The 21,616-nt window shown below is 30.6% G+C and overlaps 1 protein-coding gene and 1 non-coding gene across 3 annotated transcripts in view; both read left to right on the top strand.

The window, feature by feature from the left end:
* Window positions 1–964: 964 nt before the first annotated feature.
* Trnan-guu lies at window positions 965–1,038 on the top strand. Its single transcript has one exon. It is a non-coding gene; the product is annotated as a tRNA-Asn (tRNA).
* An 8,829-nt stretch (window positions 1,039–9,867) lies between these two features.
* The window catches only part of LOC123701484 (alpha-N-acetylgalactosaminidase), a 50,323-nt gene continuing 38,574 nt past the window's right edge, over window positions 9,868–21,616 (top strand). For both annotated transcript variants that reach the window (XM_045648975.1, XM_045648974.1), the window contains exon 1: window positions 9,868–10,030. The gene's annotated coding sequence lies outside the window, so the exon portion shown is untranslated. The remainder of the gene's footprint in view (window positions 10,031–21,616) is intronic.

The raw sequence follows: 21,616 nt of genomic DNA, 5'->3' as shown, positions 1-21,616 counted from the left end.
TTTCTTGTCCTTACTAACGATTCAGTCTTATGTCGTATACCATATTAGGAAAACAATTAGGATTCTGAGCAGAGAAAGACACGTGCAGAGTGCACAGTGCACACGTGTGTCAATCTTAGTATATCTGCATCTACTATCTATATCTTAATAAATAATTAAATATACTATAAAAATGCTTAGTATTAGGAGAGGGAAAAAAATGTTTTAGGCATACAGGTAGTTAGTTAAAAAAAACAAAAAAAAAAACAAATGTAACGACTGAGGAAGTTTTGAATTTTGATAGAGTGCTTCGATTTTTGAGTTTATCTGCTGCCTATGTTATTAAATTCAATTAATTTTAGCGATAATGTTAATAGCTAAAAGCTCATAGGTCAACCTTTAAGGAAGTGATTGTGCAAGTCGTGTTTTGGCCCAGTTTTCCCTAAAGGTGAAGGACAGTTGGTAAGGCTATGGGAATTGCGGACTAAATTGAACGGACATGTTGTAATATTTTGTATGTGATTATATTTAACGAACAACGCCCTTTCCTTATTTTAGACTTCAGAGATACTTCACTTTTAATTTGGTTAGGTACCTACCTATATAATATACATATATCAATAATTTACTGAACGATTTTTAGTTCTGTTTTGGGCAATTGAACAGTATTATGATTGCTTAAAAATATATATACGTATATGTATAAAGCTATTTAAGAGTTTTAAACAAATGTGACTATTTTCGAATTGTTAACGGTGTTTAAATAAATATGTGCCCTGTGTGATTTCCCCAATTTATAATTTCAGTATTTCAGTATTCACTATTTAAACGAATCGTGATAAATTATTGTTTCAGTTGATTATTATTATTGATTCAATTGTTTCTTATATTCTCTAATCTTTATAATAATTCAAACATAGGTACATTGTTTTCTTACGCAATGATGTTTGGTAAGTGATTGGTAATTTCACATGCATGCTCATCTGCCTCCGTGGCGCAATCGGCTAGCGCGTTCGGCTGTTAACCGAAAGGTTGGTGGTTCGAGCCCACCCGGGGGCGTAAATTTTTTTTGCTTTTATTTTTCTGTATGAGTACAGTTATAGTGGTAATATATTGTGAAATAATGAAGCATTTTTCAAATTTAATATTATTTATCTAGTTTAAAAAACGAAATGTAAATGCAACTTTTTAAATCAAAATCGTAATTTGTATCTATGATTAAATACTTATGTTTAATATATGCGTTTATATAAGTACTTAAAAATATAAAAATAACTTACGCAATAATTAAAAAAGTAATGACAAACCTATTAGCCACGATAGATATTTTTTAACATTTATGTATAAATTTTGCAAATGATTTAAATAGTTGTCAATATTACCATTTAATGTTTCCTTATATCTTAATATTTATATCTTATTATTAATTTATAAAATTACATGAATAGTAATTTACAACTAATAATTAATAATCAAAATCAATTTGCGTCTGCTTGTAATGTGAATTTGCGTCTACTTATGGTTATTTTTTTAGGTTTAAGTAGAGATATTTAAAATATTATAAGTACCTACTCTTAGTTAAAGTTTTCAAACAATCCTCAAAAATATTTTCTACATAATATTTAATATTTTTTAAATATATCGTCCCCTTACTGGTAAAACTGACTAACTGCACATTTTTACAAAATTAAGTTATATACACCAATCAATTCGTCTCGTCAAGATCTATCTTCAGGTAAAACCCGTTATCTTCTACGGTGCGTAATACAAAGTTAGCTTCGGCTAAAACAGACTTTCTTGCATGATTCTCCACAATTGCTTCTATAAAAAACGACTAAATTGCTTTAGGATATTATTTTAAAAAATGTATACTGTTAAGACAATGTTTCGCGTTTTAACACGTTTTCGTTTATTGACACTTGTATTCATCATACACAGAAACGATTCATTTAAAACCAGTTATCCTACAGTACTTAGTTTGTTGTGGTTCTTTAAATTTTACAAAATTATTGATTCACAATTCATAAAATAAAAGTTAAAAAGCTTTAGTTACTTTTTCTTGAATATTAGTTAGCGTATTTGCCTTTTTCGAGGCAAGTAAAATAAATTATCCAATTGTAGTACATTATTACTGAATTACATTAGTTTCACGCTTTTTAAATTACTTCAGACAAAACAAACTGCAAGCGCCCCCTCAGCTTATTCTTCATTTTTCTTGAAATTCTTCTGCAATTTCTTAGATTATTTTCTGATAAAACATTACCTGAATAATGGGCCTTTCATAACAAACCACTAATAACCTAGATTACTGATATCTACACATCTTAAAATGTTGTCATACTTTCAAATGCTTATAACTCCAGTTTATGTTTTGTGCAGATAATCACTTTTACCAGTAAGGGGACGATATTTTCTAAGTGTTATGAAATTTGATCCTCGAAAAACTTGTAGAGAAAATACCGTTATTCAGTATAGACGAAACAATAATTAACTCAATAACGGATTCATTATAAATGACATAAACTCGTAAATCATTTGTCATTAATTTACGAAACCATTGAATATTAAGCAACTCGTTCTCACAGTTATTTAGTGATCCATCTTCATGATAAAAAGGACGATGAACCTTTCTTTTTATGTTGAATATAATATTTAAAATATATCCTTAGTCCACTTGAGGTTCAGCAAAGTGTGAAGTGTTTTTTTTTTACTTGTGTAAAATATAAATTAATTCTTCCCATTATTTTCTTATAAATCTATTATCCGCGTATGTTTGTATAAGTATTATAAAATATATACCTATTGAAAACCGATTATCGAAAAATATTACCTATAGGTATTCAGTCGAGTGACTTTTTTCTTCAAATGCTCAGAGCAATTAAATAAAATTTAACCAATTTATATTTCTAAATTCAGTCGAAGTAGTTAAGTATCCTCCAGTGTGTATCTATTATTATTGTTTGATTTTGTTTTGTTTTGTGTGTGAAAAAAAGTGTTTTTTATTTTATTTATTTATCCTCCACATCACTATACCCATAAATTATATATATATATATATATATAGATATCCCCATGGGCACTATGTTGATCAAACGTGCCATATAGTTAGTAATTATTTGATCCGTTTTCACTTGTTGATCCGGTTGGTATTTGTGGATCCATTGCCACACCACCGTTTGTATGTGGATCCGAACGGAGCCACAAGTGTCACCATCAGTAATAATAATAATTACGTGCTTTTTATACAAATCCACCTTTTTTGCGTTTTTGCTCTTGTTGATCCGATTCAAATGAGCCAATCAGAGCCCACCGAGCTCAGCCATTGGTCGCTTGCGGCCTTAGCCATTTGAAGGTTTAAAGACATTTATTCCCGTTATAGAAACGTATGTTGCCGTTCGCCTTCCATAATTTGTTCGGATCTTCGGGAGGGCAAGATAGCTAGCTCGTCTATTAGGATAGTGGCGATTTGATGTTGAGATTATAATATTTGTATTTATGTTTTTATGTAGCGCTTTGCGGATGAACATACACGTATTATAAAAATATAATTGTTTTAAATTCATTATTTTAGTGTCGTCGTAGATTTGATTTGTAGAAGTTAAAAAAGGATAGTTAAAGATAGTTTTAATGATTTTATTTTGTAAAATTTGGAGTGGCGCTAATTTATTTTTGTAAGCACTCCCCCATACTCCTATTAAATACATTAGGTGCGGCTTTACTAACGTGTTGTAGATGGTGTGGCGTAATTTATGAGGAATGCAAGAAGTAATATTACGCAGAGATCTAAGAAGAAGAATAATAAGAAGTGAAATAAATAAATAAATAAATAGATAAATAAATAAGAAGTGCTGATAATTTATTTTTTAGGTGGTCGATGTGATGATTCCATTTTAGAGAGCTGTCGATTCGCAAACCTAGTAGATCGGGAGATATTGACACAAAATTTCGAGTCATTTGTAACAGGATGGCGGTTCTACAGGGGTCTTAGTACGCAATGACGAAAAGAAAAATGATGGTGTGAACGCTGGTACCGGCGGCTTAGTCGCGTGGGCGTTAGTCGAACTCGTCGGAAAAATAGCGAAAGTCAAACGATTTGTAACACAAACATTTTAGAATTTACCGATAGCCCATAAAAAAGATGTAGACGGTAGTGTCATGCCATACTTTTCCGGTGTGACATAAAGCCCGCCATACCGACGCGACGCGAATGCGTTGATTTTAAAAAACAATTCAACCATTGGTACCAGGCTATCTTTTGCACAGGTAACCATCGTCGTGCAGCCATTTACGAAAATCGCCATGCCATACTTTTCAGACGATTCTAAATGGTCGCCATACCGCACGCCGAAATGATTTTGTTTAATTGAATGAAATGTTGAAATGAATGTTTAATTGAATGAATTTTGTTTACTATTTGTTCATTTGAGCATACATATTTTTCAAATAATGTACTAATACGGCTCAACTCCGACCGAATATCCCTCATATCATCACTACATCTGCAATCTTGTTCTAGTGGTTGTTTCCGTTGTCTGTAAGTAATTTGAGTATCAGTTGGCGTAGAACTCGTAGAAAACGAACTTAGCTTCGATAGATCGGGATGCGATCCACCGGCAGTACCCACTGCACCACTGCTGGTTAAACGTGTTGGCGATCTGCGTACACTCATATTTACTCCGCAATGGATAATTTGTGCAGGAATATTAGTCGTCATTTGTTTTTGACCTAAATCTAACATTTTAATTATTTTATCAGATTGATATCAGAATCAGGGCAAAGGCGAACGCTACACGTCAATAAATATTATGATAATTATCTTGATATTTACTGATGTATCTTGGGAGGGATCACAGCACACCCTACACCATCAATACATATCGCGTCAGTACTGAAACGTTCTTTGTACAAGCCAGACGTGATGACGGCAAGATAAATATTGCGATGTAGGTCCTGGGATCAGATCACAAGGAGTTCCAGAAATCCAGCGATATACAGGGTTAGTTTTCAATGACCGGCCAAATTTTCAGAAATGGTTCAGAATCGATAGCATTTTAGATCTAATGAAAAAAATAACTTTTTTTTTAAATTTGATTTCATTCCTGTCCACCACTAAAAAGCGAACGTGTGGACATTACAAAAGCACAATTCAGTTCAACAACCTAGATAGGTAGAAGTTAGCACACACATAAATTTGGCGATGCGCGCACGCACACAAGTGCATTGATTCTGGCGGTGTTTACGATTTAGGAAATTTTTAAGACATTTTCAAATGAATGCTTTTATTTTTATTTTATTTTATTCGACAATAATGTTTCAAATGTACCTTTGGTTTAATATCTAGATCTTAATTTTAAATTTTGGCTGGTCATTGAAAACTAACCCTGTATTGTGATCCGTCAATACACTACCCTACACGTCAATAAATATCGTAATCCGATAGTAAATATTGACGGATCATAATATGGATCTCACGTGTAGAGTTCGCCAAAGAGTTGCCCTGATTCAAGAGGTAGGTTGTTATTTGTAGGCTGCATACTACTTGAGAATTATCACCGTCACTGTATGACGAAAGGTTCGTCCAAATATTTATCTTTTTAGGGTTCCATATTTTTAGTCTCACAACGTTTTCTATAAGTTTCAATTGAATTACGGTCGACTTCTTCAACTTCCAAAAAAATCAGGAGATTTTTTGCTAGCCCTAATTTCATATCCGCATGTCAATGTCATAGTAAGTGCATATAAATGGAACAGATCAACATACGACTTATGATTTGGTATATAAAAAGGAGTCAAGAAGTATTTGAGCATTTCAAAATTTGAACCGTTACGAAGTCGAGTTCGTCTAGTCTAGGCGGATTTAGCAATGTATGGAACATTACCTATGTTTGTGTACGGAGCCAACAAATACTGTAGTGTTTACGAAAACTTAATCTACGTTACTTAATATACAGTTTCGTTTTGTCGGATCAAATAAAGCTGTAATTTTGATAATATAAATGGATCTGATCAACATACGACTTTGGATTTGGTATATAAAACGGAGCCAACAAGTGTTTATGGGTTTCTGAATTTCGGCCGTTACGGAGTCGATTCAGTTCGAGATCTTAGCAATAAAAATGTTGAGTATATCAACTTCTCCACGAATACGTTTGGCAACATCGCCCAAAAATTTGCGCCGTTGCCACTCCGGGCAAGATCTATGCAACCGGAGTCGAGTAATAAGGGGGAAAAGGTGGAGTCAGGAATGCACGGCAGTCGGGCTGGATCAACTTAGTGCCCAAGTTGGTATTTATATATATATATATATATATATATATATATATATATATATATATATATATATATATATTAATTGTATATTTTTCTCTACATTTTATATGACTATACTTACAAGTAGGTATGCAGTATTATTTAACATATTGTACCTTTTCTGTTAATAAAATTAATTTAATATTATGTCGTTGTACGGTATTTTTAATTTTTATAAGATTATGCACCACTCGCATCATATTATGTTTGTAATAGATTTAAATGTATTCAATACAAAATAATAAACAACTAACTGCGTTGAAAAGTGCAAGCTGAAAATAAACGGAATTACGAAACAAACAGACATGAAAGTGTAGCGTAAATATATGACCTTGTTACAACATTCGATTTGAGATAATATGCCCACACTAGAATAATTCGTTATTATGCAAAGTCTCAATAGTTGATTCGATCGATATTTATGTTGTTATTTTCTAGCTCTATGACGAGAATTTTAAAATTTAGGGTGTTATCTCATACTTAAAAAATAGGCTTGGTCCTGTATATAGAGTAGCTTTCTGTTGGTGAAATAATTCTCATGATGGAACCAGCATTTCCGAATATTATCAGAAACATAAAAATTTGAAATTTGTATAATATGGGAGGACAATGATTTATTGGATAAAATTTTGCCATACGACAGACTGAAATCCTACCTCACACGATGATTCTTATAGATATTTCATTGGTTTTATCTATTGAAATAAGTGTCCCAAATATTTTACTAACATTAGCTTGTCGTTGTCTTCAAGTCTTCTATTACCGTACCGAATCTTTGATCTAAGTACCGAATACAAAATACAAATTTATGTTGTACTAATTATATTCGCGAACAAACATTACATGAAATAATATGGCCACAGCATTACTTTGAACTGGGTTCAAGATAAATTCAATATGTTTACGAAACCGGTAACATTAGCTTGAGCTGGAACTGGAAGTATCAATAGTATCCTAGTCAAAATGTTGGGTCAATATTTGTGGTATGGTCTTAATTTTACATCTAGTTTAATTGTAATGTCCACAGTATTTCGTATGTTTTTTTTTAATGGAGTATTCATACATATTCTTAACTACTAAATTGTAGAGTCGAATGTAAGTACTTACCTCCTACTTACATTTTCGACTCTATAACAGCAAATCCGTATAGAAATCTACAGATTACAACAAAAAATAAAGCATAATTACTTATTGTTTTTATCAGGTGTTAAAATTACGCATTTCCTATACATACATTATTGTATACATACAGTATTTGATTGATATCTGACGGTCATTGCCAAAAACTTGAAGCAAAAGGCTCGCATGTTCACTTTAAAATCATTCATTTCTACAAATAAAGGAAGGACTAAACTTGAAGTTGTTATTTGTAAACTTCAAGGTCTCGGGGTCAATAACCTCGCCCTTGTTGAAAAGGCAGGAAATATTCCTTCCGAGTACAATGTGTATAATAATTACATCCCATAAGAGGCTTGAACTTTGCCTGAACATCAGAATCGTATGTATATTTTTGGTCACAAATAAATATCGTAGAACTTGATACAACGAAGAAATAAAATAAAGATGACGTTTTGTTTCGGGGTTTCTCGTTTAAATTAATTTGTATGATGTGTTTTGAATTTGTTTCTTCCTTTTTTGTTCTTATTTATATGTATTATGTACTTCAAATAATTCTTCGAAGTCAACAGCACCAGAAACTAAATTAACTATAAACATAATATTATTCGTGGCTAATAATAATTTTAATTAATTAAATTTGTCTATAAAATTATATTATACAATAAGAAATATAATTTATAACAGCGTGAGTTATTAAAACCTTGATAAACACTTAAACTTTATTTATGAAGGTTTTATAAAAAGCTATTCAATGGAGAAAGATTCTGTAACTTTTCATTGATTTTTTATTAAATAGATTATAAAAACTATTCTTCATTTAATTGTAACTTCTTCAATCTATAATTATAATACTATTATAATAATAACTAGTTCTTCGTAATAGATTATTATCAACTATATATTAAACTGTGCCGCGCAGTTTTATGCGGACGAACCCGCGGGAAAAATCAAGTATTTCTTTACCTCATGTGCACAGAAATTTAAATAACAGGGCAATGTTGATTAGATTTCTGTGTGTGTGTGTTATTCTGATGTTAGTAGGACAGTATTAGGTGTGCGCGGTTTCTCCCGTGGAAAAACCTTTGTTTAAAATCCCGGATTAAAAAATATACCCTCACCTGTAAATTAGATGAAACAATTTATTATAGACTGATTTCAATTTTATGAATTTATAAAAACAACCTCTACCACCATACGTCTGCTGTAGGTACCTAGAAACCAGTAAAAGTTTTTTTGGGCTGTTTTTCAGTTTGGTACATAAGCTACATCACTGCACTGAAAATATAATCTTCTAAATCAGACCTTGGACATTAATTATTGTGCCTTGGAAATAAATCTTGTATTAAACAATATGTAATTGTAATTCTGCATGCAACACAGGGTATCACTCATTTATCAGATAAACAAACCCACATATAATGACATAATTATATTTATTTTTTACATTGTAAGATAATTTTAAACTAAATAAAAATAAAGATAGAGTCATATTATTTGCTTGATAGCTTAAGGACACTGATTCGTTTGCGGTATTAGGATAAAAACGATACTAAGTATATGACAACTAAACAGACAAAATTTATTTAAATCTAAAATAAATGTCTTATTTATATCATATTATGTAGTGTACCTCGATTTCTCAGTAGCAGTCTCGAAGATGCCTTGATATATAAGCTTTCCGAATACTTCACAGTTACAAAGGATATTTAAGACTTCGCTACTGAATTTTGTATGTTCAGAATCAATTTTTGAAGTATACATAAAGCTTAAAAATGGAGCTTCTATCTCTCGGTTATCTACAAAATAAATGCGTACATTTTTGCTGTTATTTCCAGCAAAAAAGTATTAAAACAGTATGGCCTCTTGCAACCATGCAGTTAGAGTCACAATCCATAAATAGAGCATTTTTTCTCACACTTTTTAAAAGTCCAAAGTTCTTGGAATTGTTACAACAAGAAACGGTATTTTGTATAGAATGCAAACTTGGTTGTCCTCTTAAGACATCCAATTAAAGTTCGCATGCATAAAGAGAAGGTTATACCATATTGTTTTTATATTTATTTATTTCCTCCTCAGATATTATCGATAAAATGTAAATTTATTTCAGTTATATGTTTATTATAAATTTGCTAATGAACCCCGAAACAACGAACCAACAAAATAGCAGGAACACGAGCAGAATTTGGATGTTATCGTAAATCTGAAGGATATTTGAAATATTAATAAAATTTAATTCACAGAAAACATTTACTGTTAATTTTTTTACGATGCGTGACAAGATTTATGTGTCCCGCGGAAACAAAGATTGACAGCAGTACATTGCTGGTATGTTTCGGTGTTAAAACGTTGGCTGGAAACTGGAGGAGTAGTAGATTGTATTGAAGGTGGGGTGGTCGTTCGTTGAAAGTGTGGTTACTTGGTAGCGTATTGACCGATGCGCGGGGGAACCAACTGCTTTAGCACCAGACGCCAGTCGACGTTTCGTTGGGAACGCGACTGCTTGCGCCAAGCACCATACAAGTTCAGTCCCATAGAACCGTGGTTCAATTCGTTCACGAACGAGTAAGTGAGTGTAATTTTGGGAATAGGATTTTGATATCGTAGTGTCATCGTCTCCCTTACGGTGAGTGATTTTTTATAGCTTGCCAATGAAATAATTATTTTCTTCGATCACGATATAGCGTGTTTACATTACGATTTTATTTACGGAGAGATTTTATAATCGCATTATTGGTTTTTATTTATTATATAAATAGCGTTATTAGATGCGATTAAAATACCATTGAATTTTTAACTGATAATTTATTAATTAACATAGAGGCATATTTCATAAGCTAAAGAAATAATTGAACTAACTTTTTTTTAAACAAGAAATAAATAATTATTTAGATATTTAACTTTTTTACTACAGAAACATTCCGTACGACATGCTTATGCAACGAAAGAAAATAATTTTACTTTCTATATTATGCACACGTTGCGGTCTATTAAACCTGCCACTTTTTAATAATAAGTATGACTTTTACGTAATTTAATTTTCCGCATTTTTCTTATATATTTTTTAACACAGTCAATCCAAACATGTAATTTATTAAGATCTGTGATTATGTCACATAATTTATCTGTTCCACATAGCTGTGCGCTAGAAAAGAACTAAACGGCGCACGCGCACGTTACCTAATCGTACCGTGTGGAGCCTTATTTAGGCAAAAAAGGAAGTCTTATTTGTAATATTTACGTATTTAGTTCCATTTTGAATGTTAATTTTATGGAGTTGTTTACGTACAAAAATATTAGGCAAGTTAAAAAAAATAACGTCGTGTTGCCAAATATTAATAACTAGCTGTGCCTCGTGGTTTTACCCGCGTGGCTGCTCCTTTTGGTCTTAGCGTAATGATATATAGCCTATAGCCTTCCTCGATGAATGGGCTATCTAACACCGAAAATTTTTTTCAAATCGGACCAGTTGTTCCTGAGATTAGTAGGTATAAAAATAATACTAGGAATAAATAATATATGTATGTATTTAAATTCAAATCCGGTTTTCAAGATTTAAAATATCAAAATAAGAGCTTCCGTTTACTAATTCAGCCAGGCATAGAATACATTAAAATGATGCTGGATTATTTAAATATTTTTTTACCTGTAAATTACAATAATGCATATCAATTTATTTTAACAGCATCAAAAACATTAGCACGCAATTAATATACCTATTCTTGACAACTTGTTCAAATGATTTGCGAATTCCATGAGTGGATTCCTTATTCATGGTAACCAGAATTTAAAAACGAACACGTAGCCGGATGAGCTGATACTACACTACATATTTTGTTACGTTAGCTGTGGCTAGAACAATAAAATATTATGTAAACAAAAATTTACCTGCAATTAGAGAGCTAATCTAATAGTCCATAATAATACCACAGATATACCTTATTATCCTGGGCATAAAATAGGATACTTTTTATCCCGGAAAAATACGTAGAAAAAAAAAATCGTAATTTTTCTTAATTTTTCCGCGCGGACGGAGTCGCGGGCGGAAGCTAGTAAACAAATAATTTTAACAATATATGTTGAGTTGTTGTAGCTTTCCTAGACTCTATCTCTTTCCGCCTGATTGAAATCCTAATAAGAATAATTAATAAACACGTAAATTGTATTTAAAACTACATAAATACATGTACAAATATGTATGTACATAAAAAATATTTTTACGGTCATTTAAAAGAGTAAAAAATAATTTTAAAACTGATACTTAATAAATAAGGCCAAAAGTTAATAATATATAACGTAATATACAATAAACACTTATAAGTTGCTAAAGGTATAAAGTTAAGGTCACAATTTGTGCCAAGGTTGGGTTAAATGATCTATATTTATAATTTTATATTTAATTTGAATATACATTAACTACAATTTAATAATAAATTATTTTTAATGTAGCAGGAAAAAACTTAATAGAAAAAATATTACTAAAAATATTAAAATTGGGAAGGATTTTTTTTAATAAATGCGTTTTAAAAAGCCATGCTGAATAATTAAAAAAATAAGTACTATTTGCAAAACTATCCGTGATAAAAATATACGTGAAAAGAAGATTGAGGATATTTCCTTGATTTGTATTTGTCGTTTGTCGCATGTATTAATTTTTAAATTAAATTTATTTCTCCATGAGTTTTTTTTTCTATTCTATTTGTAAATACATTTTATACTAGATACATATTTATAAATGACTATGATAATTAATATTACGTTATATAATAAAATTTGTAAATTTGTATAAAAGATCACTATATCATCACCTATTTAAAAAAGTCATCACTCACTTTGAAAAGGATAATATAATCGGAACAGAATGAATTTTGTATTAGAGTTAATTACACATATTAATTTATATAATCTCAGAAATTCTAATGATTTATTGAAACAATGCAATAGGATTTCTTATACATTAGATTTCTTTAACGCACATGCATCGTTCTAAGTACTTGTGTAAGTACTATGACTATTATATCAAATGAGTATTAGTAATTCTTTGAAAACCAATTAATATTTAATAGATGACAGGGCTGGGAACCAATGTTTAGAATCATGATATTGTAATTTGCATATTACGTGATCCAACCTTGATATACATACTTATATCAAACGCATACAATAATGCAATTGTAAAAAATATCAATCATCCTGAAACTATTTGTTTTTTATATAATTACCGATGTTTATTTATGATTATATTGAAAAGAAACTTAAATATCTATTAATATTTATATGAATTCTTGTAGATAAACATCGTTATTTAGGCATGCAACTTATTAATATTAAAACAGATGTAATTGCACTTGCAGCAAATGGTTAGATAACATTGGTAGTATCGCGTGGCTCGTATACATTGCTGTTTTAATATGAGAGGAATGTTGTTGTTTCGAGCATATGGAGTAATGTAACTGCAAATTCAATGTTAGTTTTCGTAATTTTAACATTCAACTTTCTCGTATGCACGGAACCGGATAAGCGGAAACCAGCGTGTGGTTGTAATGTGGCTGTAATTGTTAAGGCGAGTGTACATTAGCTTAAATATAAAGTTGCCTATTCATTAGTGTTGCTTTTAAAATAATAATTCACGATTTTAGTGTTAACGTGCAAAATATAATTAAGCAAATATTTCAAATAATTAAAAAAATGTAGACCTTTATAATTTTTTTGTAGTTGAAGAATAAAAAAAAAACATAGATTAAATATCATTTAAGTTTTTAATACGCAATAAAACTTAATGACAGTAATATTATCATAGTTAATGTACTTAAGAGTTAATATCAACAAGCTAAAAATATAATGTGCATTCGACGAGAAGCCTTCCATTTTATCACATACATAATAATATATCTAAAGGACATCACGTAATAATAATAATAGCATTTTTATTTAGATTTTTTTAGATAACATACTTTTTGAGATTATACAGATTTGGTAATAATGAGAAAGAGACAAAGAATTGTAAATTCAAAAGTTGTATGAATATACTTTTAACATTTTGGTTGGTATGTTTCAATCTATACACGTTTTACCTATTATTAAATTAGGTCACTTTATAAACTAAACTGTGTCTCTATGTTATAATTAATGTCTATGGCTTTCGTAAATAAAAATGGGACATAAAAATTTGCACTTAGATGTCATATTTACTTGTTTCTGATATTTGACTTGAAAACCAGACTGTATGTATTTGTTAATAAGTACAGTAATCCAAAATTAATAATGCACATGCAAATCTTCGCTAATTGTCGTATTTCCGAAGACACTCGAATCATTGAATCGTAAGAGCCCTAAACAACGAACTTGCATTTTACACCTTGTTCAAAAGAAATAGAAGTCAATTCATGGTCATACACAATCAAAAACAAATCGGGCGGTAGGTGACGGTAGCCTGTCAGTCAAAAAACTCAAAAATCCGTCAGTTGTCTTTAAATATTGGTGGTGACTGAAATTGTTCTCTCTGTGTGGAATTATATAGAGCTGCTATTACGTACCCTTCTTGGTTTTTTTTTAAGGTGAATTGAATTAATCGATGAAATGATTTACACAGGTGATGGCAGTAGGGAAAGTGAAAATGAAGAAGAGTTCCGATGTATCTAAAATGTCAGAAATAAAGATAATCCCTGATTTTGATTGTTTTTATTTTTTTTGTAATTGTCATAATATTGAAGAATGATCAGTACTGTAAATACTTTTGAACTGAGATTTTAATGATAAGATTTACATATACACACCGGCACAATTAGCGGAACAAAAAAAAAAGTGAGACTATGAGATAATAACGCATATATTTGACGAAAATGTAATTAGATACAAAATAACAAGTTGATTAACATCTTTTAACAACGACTTTGAAAAGTCTTCGTTATTTTTTATTGAAAAATTAAGAAATTTGAAATAAGTGAAATATTTAGATGAATATGAACCATCACAAAAAAATAAAAAAAGTAAGCATTAAATGATTTGACAATAAAATTAAAGCAAAATTAATAACGAGTGTTTCCCCCTCTATCTCTGATTACGGTTTCCATTCGTCTGGGCTTGCTACAGATTATGTTATCGATGATTTCTTGAGGCAATCGCTCCCACTTCTCAAGTAATTCGTTTCCAAGTTCATTCAGATTGTTGGCGGGTGGCATTCTGGATTTAACCCTTCTTTTTAGCAAGTCCCAGACATGCTCTATCGGATTCATATCGGGGGAATTTGCTGGCCACTGCATCACCGGTATACCTACGTGGCTCAGATATGCCTGTACCGATTGTGCACTATGAGCACGAGCATTATCTTGCATTAGAATAAAGTAGTCACCAATAAATGGGGCAAATGGTACAACATGTTTTTCTTAAATGTCTCTGATGTATCTATCTGCTGTCATGGTCCCTCCTGTGACTATCACTAACTACGTGCGAGCTCTCAAACATATCCCTCCCCAAACCATTATCGAGCCGCCACCATAAGCTACTGTGTGTTCAAAATTAGACTATATTTGGCGTTCTCCTCTGTGTCTCCATATTCGCTGTCTCCCATTAATCTGTTTTAAAAGAACTCTGCACTCATCAGTAAAGAGAACCTACTGCCATTCGTTCAAATCCCAGACGATGTTCTCGCGTATCGGTTTCTGTTCCGCTAATTGTGCCGGTGTGTGTATATGGTTTAAATATAAACCTGTGTTTGAAAACCATTCTTTATCTACACTAACATTATAAAGAGGAAAACTTTGTTTGTTTGTTTGATTGTGATGAATAGGCTCATAAACTACTGGACTGATTTTAAAAATTCTTTCACCATTCGAAAGCTACATTATCCACGAGTAACATAGGCTAGGTTTTATCCCGGAAATCTCACGGGATCGGGAACTATGCGGGTTTTTCTTTGAAAACGAAGCCGCAGGCGGAAAGCAAGTACAATATAAATTTTGTATTATTTTAACCTTCTTTTCTTCCATCATTACACCAGCTTCAGTAAGACACTTTAAAAGTACTAAATTTTCCAAGTAAATCAATCCAACAAAGATAATATGTATATTCGCAATCGTGGGGTTATACTCGCTATTTACTTACAAGGAATTATCGAAACAAAATCGTTACTTACCTACAAATACATATTAATCTCTTTTAGCACAAAACATATAATTTGACTAAATTATGCATGAAGAAAATGCATTTAACCGCTCTATATAGATATCATCTTCGGACTCTCCGAGAATATGACAGTTGCCGAACAGTGACGAAGATTTCTATGCGCATTATTACTTTTGGATTACTGTACATACCTACTACAATATATAATATTGACTATCAATATTATACTACTACAACGATAGTATAATATTGATAGTCAATATTATATTATTATCGTTGTAGTCAAAATAACTTAGTCATTATCGAATCAACCATCAGAGCTAATTTAATACGATATAAAAAAAGGTTTACTTCAGTAACGAAACTAGATAACTTCTTTCACTTTTTACGGATTGAAAATGAAAGTTATACTCAATTAGACCTTATTTTAGTACATCCTTATAATCAGGTTCTTACCTGGGCTTAGAGAAAATGTATTTAATGCTGCAAAAATATACTTACAAGAATGTTTTGATGACAAGAAAATCGATCAGTGAAACAGATGTACCTACGCACAATGCATCTGCCTCTTATCCCAGTGACTAGGGGACACGTGACTTCACTTTTTTATAATATATAAATTATAAGTCAAAAATTATAAGTATCTACTAGGTAGATAGAGCCTGCTAAAACTTTCCGCTTACTAAATTTCATGTAGATCCAAATCCAATAAAGTATGAATGAAAGAAAAATAACATTTTGTCATCTTTGGGAGGTTAAATTATGTTACCTACATAATATTTGAGTATCTCTTCTATAATCTTATAATTAAAAAAATAATACAAAAATCAACTTTGTGCAATCGTCTAATCTCTGAGTTTTTTATTCTTTAAACTATGTATCTGTTCTGTAACACATTTTATTATAAAAGTTTATGAATAATTATACAGCTTTACTCCGCATACCTTGAATATAAAATCTTAATTTTAATATGTATATTTTTTTTCTTATTATTAACTTACTTACCTATCGTTTTTATTCTATTAAGGGCCGATTTTTCAATCCTTGGTTAAATCTTATTCGTGAAATATCGTATATAAAACAACCATTTAAAAAATGTATTATTTGCTCGTTTTTTGACATTTTACAGGCATCTGTATATTATTGTGTAATACTTTATTGGATGGATAAGATTTATCCAAGGATTGAAAAACCGGCCCTAAATAAAATATATATTTATCCAAAATTTACAAGATAGACTATAGGGAATTGTTTTTTTTTTGTGTATAAAATATTATGTTGAATTTCTATACGTACTTATAACACGCTGTCTTTTACTAATATTTAACTGTAATACTTGTAACGCTTTTACTGACCGGTTTCAGATTTAAATAGTTAATACCATTTGATAAGAAAGTATTGGACGTTAAAAATTTAATCTTTGACATTGAGATTAGATTGTGCTAAGTATAATAGAGAAAGTGTGTTATGTAGCCGTGAATTAAAAACTTGATTGATCAGAGTCGCAGTATTAAACTAAATTTCTTATTGATGTTTTTACTTTTAATTATTAAATCTAGGTAACTTTTAACTGAGAATACTAAACTTGGTCGGGGAAAACTGCTGTTTCTAACCTAATAATTTAAACATCTCTAGAAAAATATGAAATTGTTTGCGATCTATCTACAATTTGGGTGTTAGTTGTTATTAATTGTGCTGACTTCTTTTTTAAACGGTAGCTTAAAAATGTAAATCTGCAATATGTGTTCGACTCATCACTCATTATAACGCACCAAAAGAAACACAATGAAATTTTTTAACAACTTTCTTTGAAAACATTGAAACCAAGGCGAAGGCCATGCATGCACATTTAAAAAACAAAACGCATTTTGCATATCAATTGAGCTTGAAGAATAACTCATGATAATGCTGTTTCGTAAAATAACTCGCTAAATGAGTAAGATAAAAGGTATGTACCTACTTGTAATTTTTTATTTTACTGATGATAATTCAAACTTAGGTACATGAAGCACATTCTGTTCCGACTTAATTAATCTAATAAAAACAAAAAAAATAGGTATTATTAAAGTTTCAGGTAAATGTCTATACTAATATTTTAAAGCTGAAGAGTTTGTTTGTATGTATGTTTGTTTGAACGCGCTAATCTCGGGAACTACTGGTCCGAATTGAAAAATTATTTCGGTGTTAGATAGCCCATTTATCGAGGAAGTTTATAGGCTATATATCATCACGCTACGACCTACAGGAGTGGAGCCACAGAGGTGAAACCGCGCGGAGCAGCTAGTATCGCATATAAATATTTAAACCTCATTTTACTACGAAATAATTAGGTACGTCGAATATATCACAAAAACGTAGATATGTATTACGTAAATCGTGATATAAAACTGTTTCTACAAATATGGCAGGATCGTTTTCTCTGCGCAATTATTAAATTTTATTCAATAACAATTATTCATATTGTCGCATATTTACATTCTATACATTTTTCTTTTTAAAATTATTTTACAGGATAGCCATATTAGTCATGAAACTCGATTGTTTCAATACAATTAACGAGCGACTACATAATGTATAAATATAGGTACTAATTATATAAGGGTATTCTAAACATATTCTATTTCTTTTTTCTAAAAAAAAAAAAATCTTTATTTGTAATTACATCTAATTTACTTCCAATGTACTTACATAATCTCCTTGACTTCTTCTTAATATAATTAACAATATAAATCTTCGCAAAATTCAATAAACACACGGGGTTTCGAGGCTTTGAGGCTGATAAACACGCACTTTTAAAAATGATCTTTTTAAAACATGTCAAAAGCTTCATACTAGGCCGAACATTATGTAAGCTGTTGCGTTAATAATCACGTTATATGTTACAAGACTACTTATTTATGGCATCATCGTTTGCTCCACATATGCTTTAGGCACAAAGAAACATGCGTGATGTGCGTATTCCCCTAAGGCATCATACGAATAACTAATTATGTTCTTGTTCTATTCGAAATTTGAAATCGGTTTTCTTTTTTTTTTGTATCTGGCTCTCATAAAAAAATCATATAGGTAGAAAAACTTTATAAATATGATGTAAAATAATATTGTATTTACATAAAAATGTGATGATTATATTATAATCATCACATTTTATTAGATATCTGTTAGACAAATATTTAAAAATATTCACTTGCACATGTAAATTTTATAATGGCATCTTAAACTGTAGGTAATAAAAAAAATTGGCGCGAACAGGATTTCGTCCGACTTCTGGGTAATGACATTGACCTCATAGAAAACTTTAATCGTTACTATTTTAATTTAGTAGATATATTATTTTATTAGACAACAAAGCAAGGACACGTTACATATACTTGTAGTTTACAATGTCACAGTACCGCGTTTAAAAGATTAATAAATATATCCCACACATAAATAAAATTTTATAACGATATCAAAGTTATAAAATTATATTTGATCAGTCTGCAGCCTTGCAAATTATTTTATGGATCTTAATATTAATTGAATGCAAACTATTTGGAACAAGCAATTTAAAGCTTTATCTTTTAAATCTTTAGTTATAAAATTGCGTACACAAACATTGTTATACTAAATATTGAGCAACTTCCATTGCTGTGTAAGTTAATCTTTTGTTTCATATCATCAATCTATTATATTAATTGTGTTGTCAGAATATTGCTATTAAATTTAATAATTTATTTCGTGTGAGATTAGCCTTAACGCCTACCTTTATGAATGAATGTAATTAAGGCGAAAAAAACACAATAAAAACTTTGTTTTGTTTTTGTGTTTGGATATGGGACCGATTTTTTGTATAAACAAATCTCAATTGATATGATCATCATACATAAAAAATATACTAAATCCTACAAAAGTATACGAAGCTATTTCGATTTACATTGTTTATAACAACGCAACATAATACAGGGCAAAACAAAAGTTATAGGTAAATTATTCAGTTTATAAGTGTTTCCTAAAATAAATATTGCTAAATTATCACATGCATCCTAATTAAATTATTCGTTCTTTCCTCACAAACACTCATTCAATACGATGTCATTGATACCATTCATCACAAGAAATGACCCCTACTATGATTATATAACTCACGATATTTCGCTTTTAGAGCACATTAATTTGTTGCCAATTAATTATAGATGTGCGATTGAAACTTGTAAATTATATAATCTTATAATGATGCAAATATTACATGTTTTATGATGATCGATTTTTCGTTGCGGTAGATTTTTTATTGGCGAACACAAATTAGAAGCAGACTAACAGATATACATTTAAATATGGTCATCGCCGCCAGACAGCTTTGAAACCAATTATAAATTGATTAAATTGAAGTCTTAAGTTGATATTGCTCAATATTAAGACATTGTTTATTATCTACATCTCAATAAACTTATCTTATACTATAAGTATTTAGTTACAAGTTTGAAAAATAATAGAAACAAAAAAAATCTATTTTTGCTCTACACTTAAAATGCATATATAAACTGAGGTCCAGAGGCTATGTGACTGGTATATAGAGCCTTAGAATACATAGGTAATATATAAACCGTAGGTCAGTTTATATAATATTATGTATTCTAAGACTCTAGAAAACAGTCACGATCAGCGCATACCTACATTCTCCTTGTTAAAAAAATAACTATTTCACTAATAGAGTTGTTATAGAATTTCTCATCAAATAATCGAAAGCATTGTTCGATAGACCCATAGTACGGGATATCAATGTCGAAACACCGTGAATAATCGCTTAACATCGATTCTAATACTCACACTTTTTGCGAAGCTACGCCTTTGTTCTGTTTTTGCTTATTTGCATGTTTGGTTGTGCAAACCGTACGTCTGAGAAAGTGCTATTGTTCTTGCTTATTGGCTATTGATAGTAAACGTGGTCTGCTATATTAATATATTACACTTCCTGGTATGCAATGCGTACCTACTTACTTTATTATTCAAAACGTACGTCTTTATGATACAATTACATTATGAATGATTACAAAATTGTCTATGTAAGGTAAACGCAGGTATTAACGACCCCTCTAAGGCAATTTCAAAATCAACCATATTTTTTAAGTATACTTGTTCTTCTAAAGATTTATAATTTCATTTTATATGCTAGTGTTATGTATAAAAAATGTATTTATTGAAGCAAATACATTCTAATAAAGGATTATCTTGTAAAAAATAATTTCCAATGTGACTTAGTCGATTGTTGCTATTACCGACCCATAAAAACGGCTGTGAAGCTATAAACGATTTTTATGCAGCTATTCCCGATCGTATGTGAGAGGAAGCCTTTTTCCAGCAATAGAATGTATAGAAGCTAGTGATGATGATGATAACCGATCTTAATAAAATGAAATAAAAATGCAAATATATTCGTATTTTTTTGTTGTCAACATAATACTATTAATATATGTACATATATTAAATTAAGGATTTCAAACTCTAGGATATTTCGTTATGCTTTTTGATTGATTGCTTCGGCGAGTTGTGTTTTACTGAATACTTTTCGCCGCTTTCGTGGCTCCATATTTCTGGAAAAAATATACCTAATTATATCGCACCTTCGGTAGAACAAGGGCATAATTGTCAAAAATTGCCAAAATGACTTAAATATGCAGAAATGCTTTAAAAAGGCCCTTTCAACTGGAGGGACAAAGACATTCGTTTAATTCCTACAAAAAACAGCCAGATTGAAATAGTGGCGTTGTCATTTTGGCGCTATTTTGTTTCTCTCTTGGCGAGACAAAGTCTCATTGGTTAGTTGTGCCATCGGCGGGGACTGAGCTAGCTGTCACTTGGAGCGCTAACGTCGTTTATGTAAATATGCCCTATAATGTTTTTGATTTCTGGAACGACAAGGCCATATCTGTCACACTTATGCCTAGTTTACGATTTAAAAATTGGGAGGACAAAGTCGTTCAGACAATTGTGCCCTTGTCTGTCCAAGATTTGTTATACTCCATGGTCTTAAAAGTAACATTTTATTCCGATAATTGCTGTAGAGAGCAAAAAAAAACAAGTTAGTTTTTTAGAAATTTAAACGATA

Source organism: Colias croceus, chromosome 21, assembly GCF_905220415.1.
Source record: "Colias croceus chromosome 21, ilColCroc2.1".
Lineage (NCBI taxonomy): Eukaryota > Metazoa > Arthropoda > Insecta > Lepidoptera > Pieridae > Colias > Colias croceus.
The sequence above is the reverse complement of the archived record's forward strand: the minus strand, read 5'-3'. Positions and strand labels throughout refer to the sequence as shown.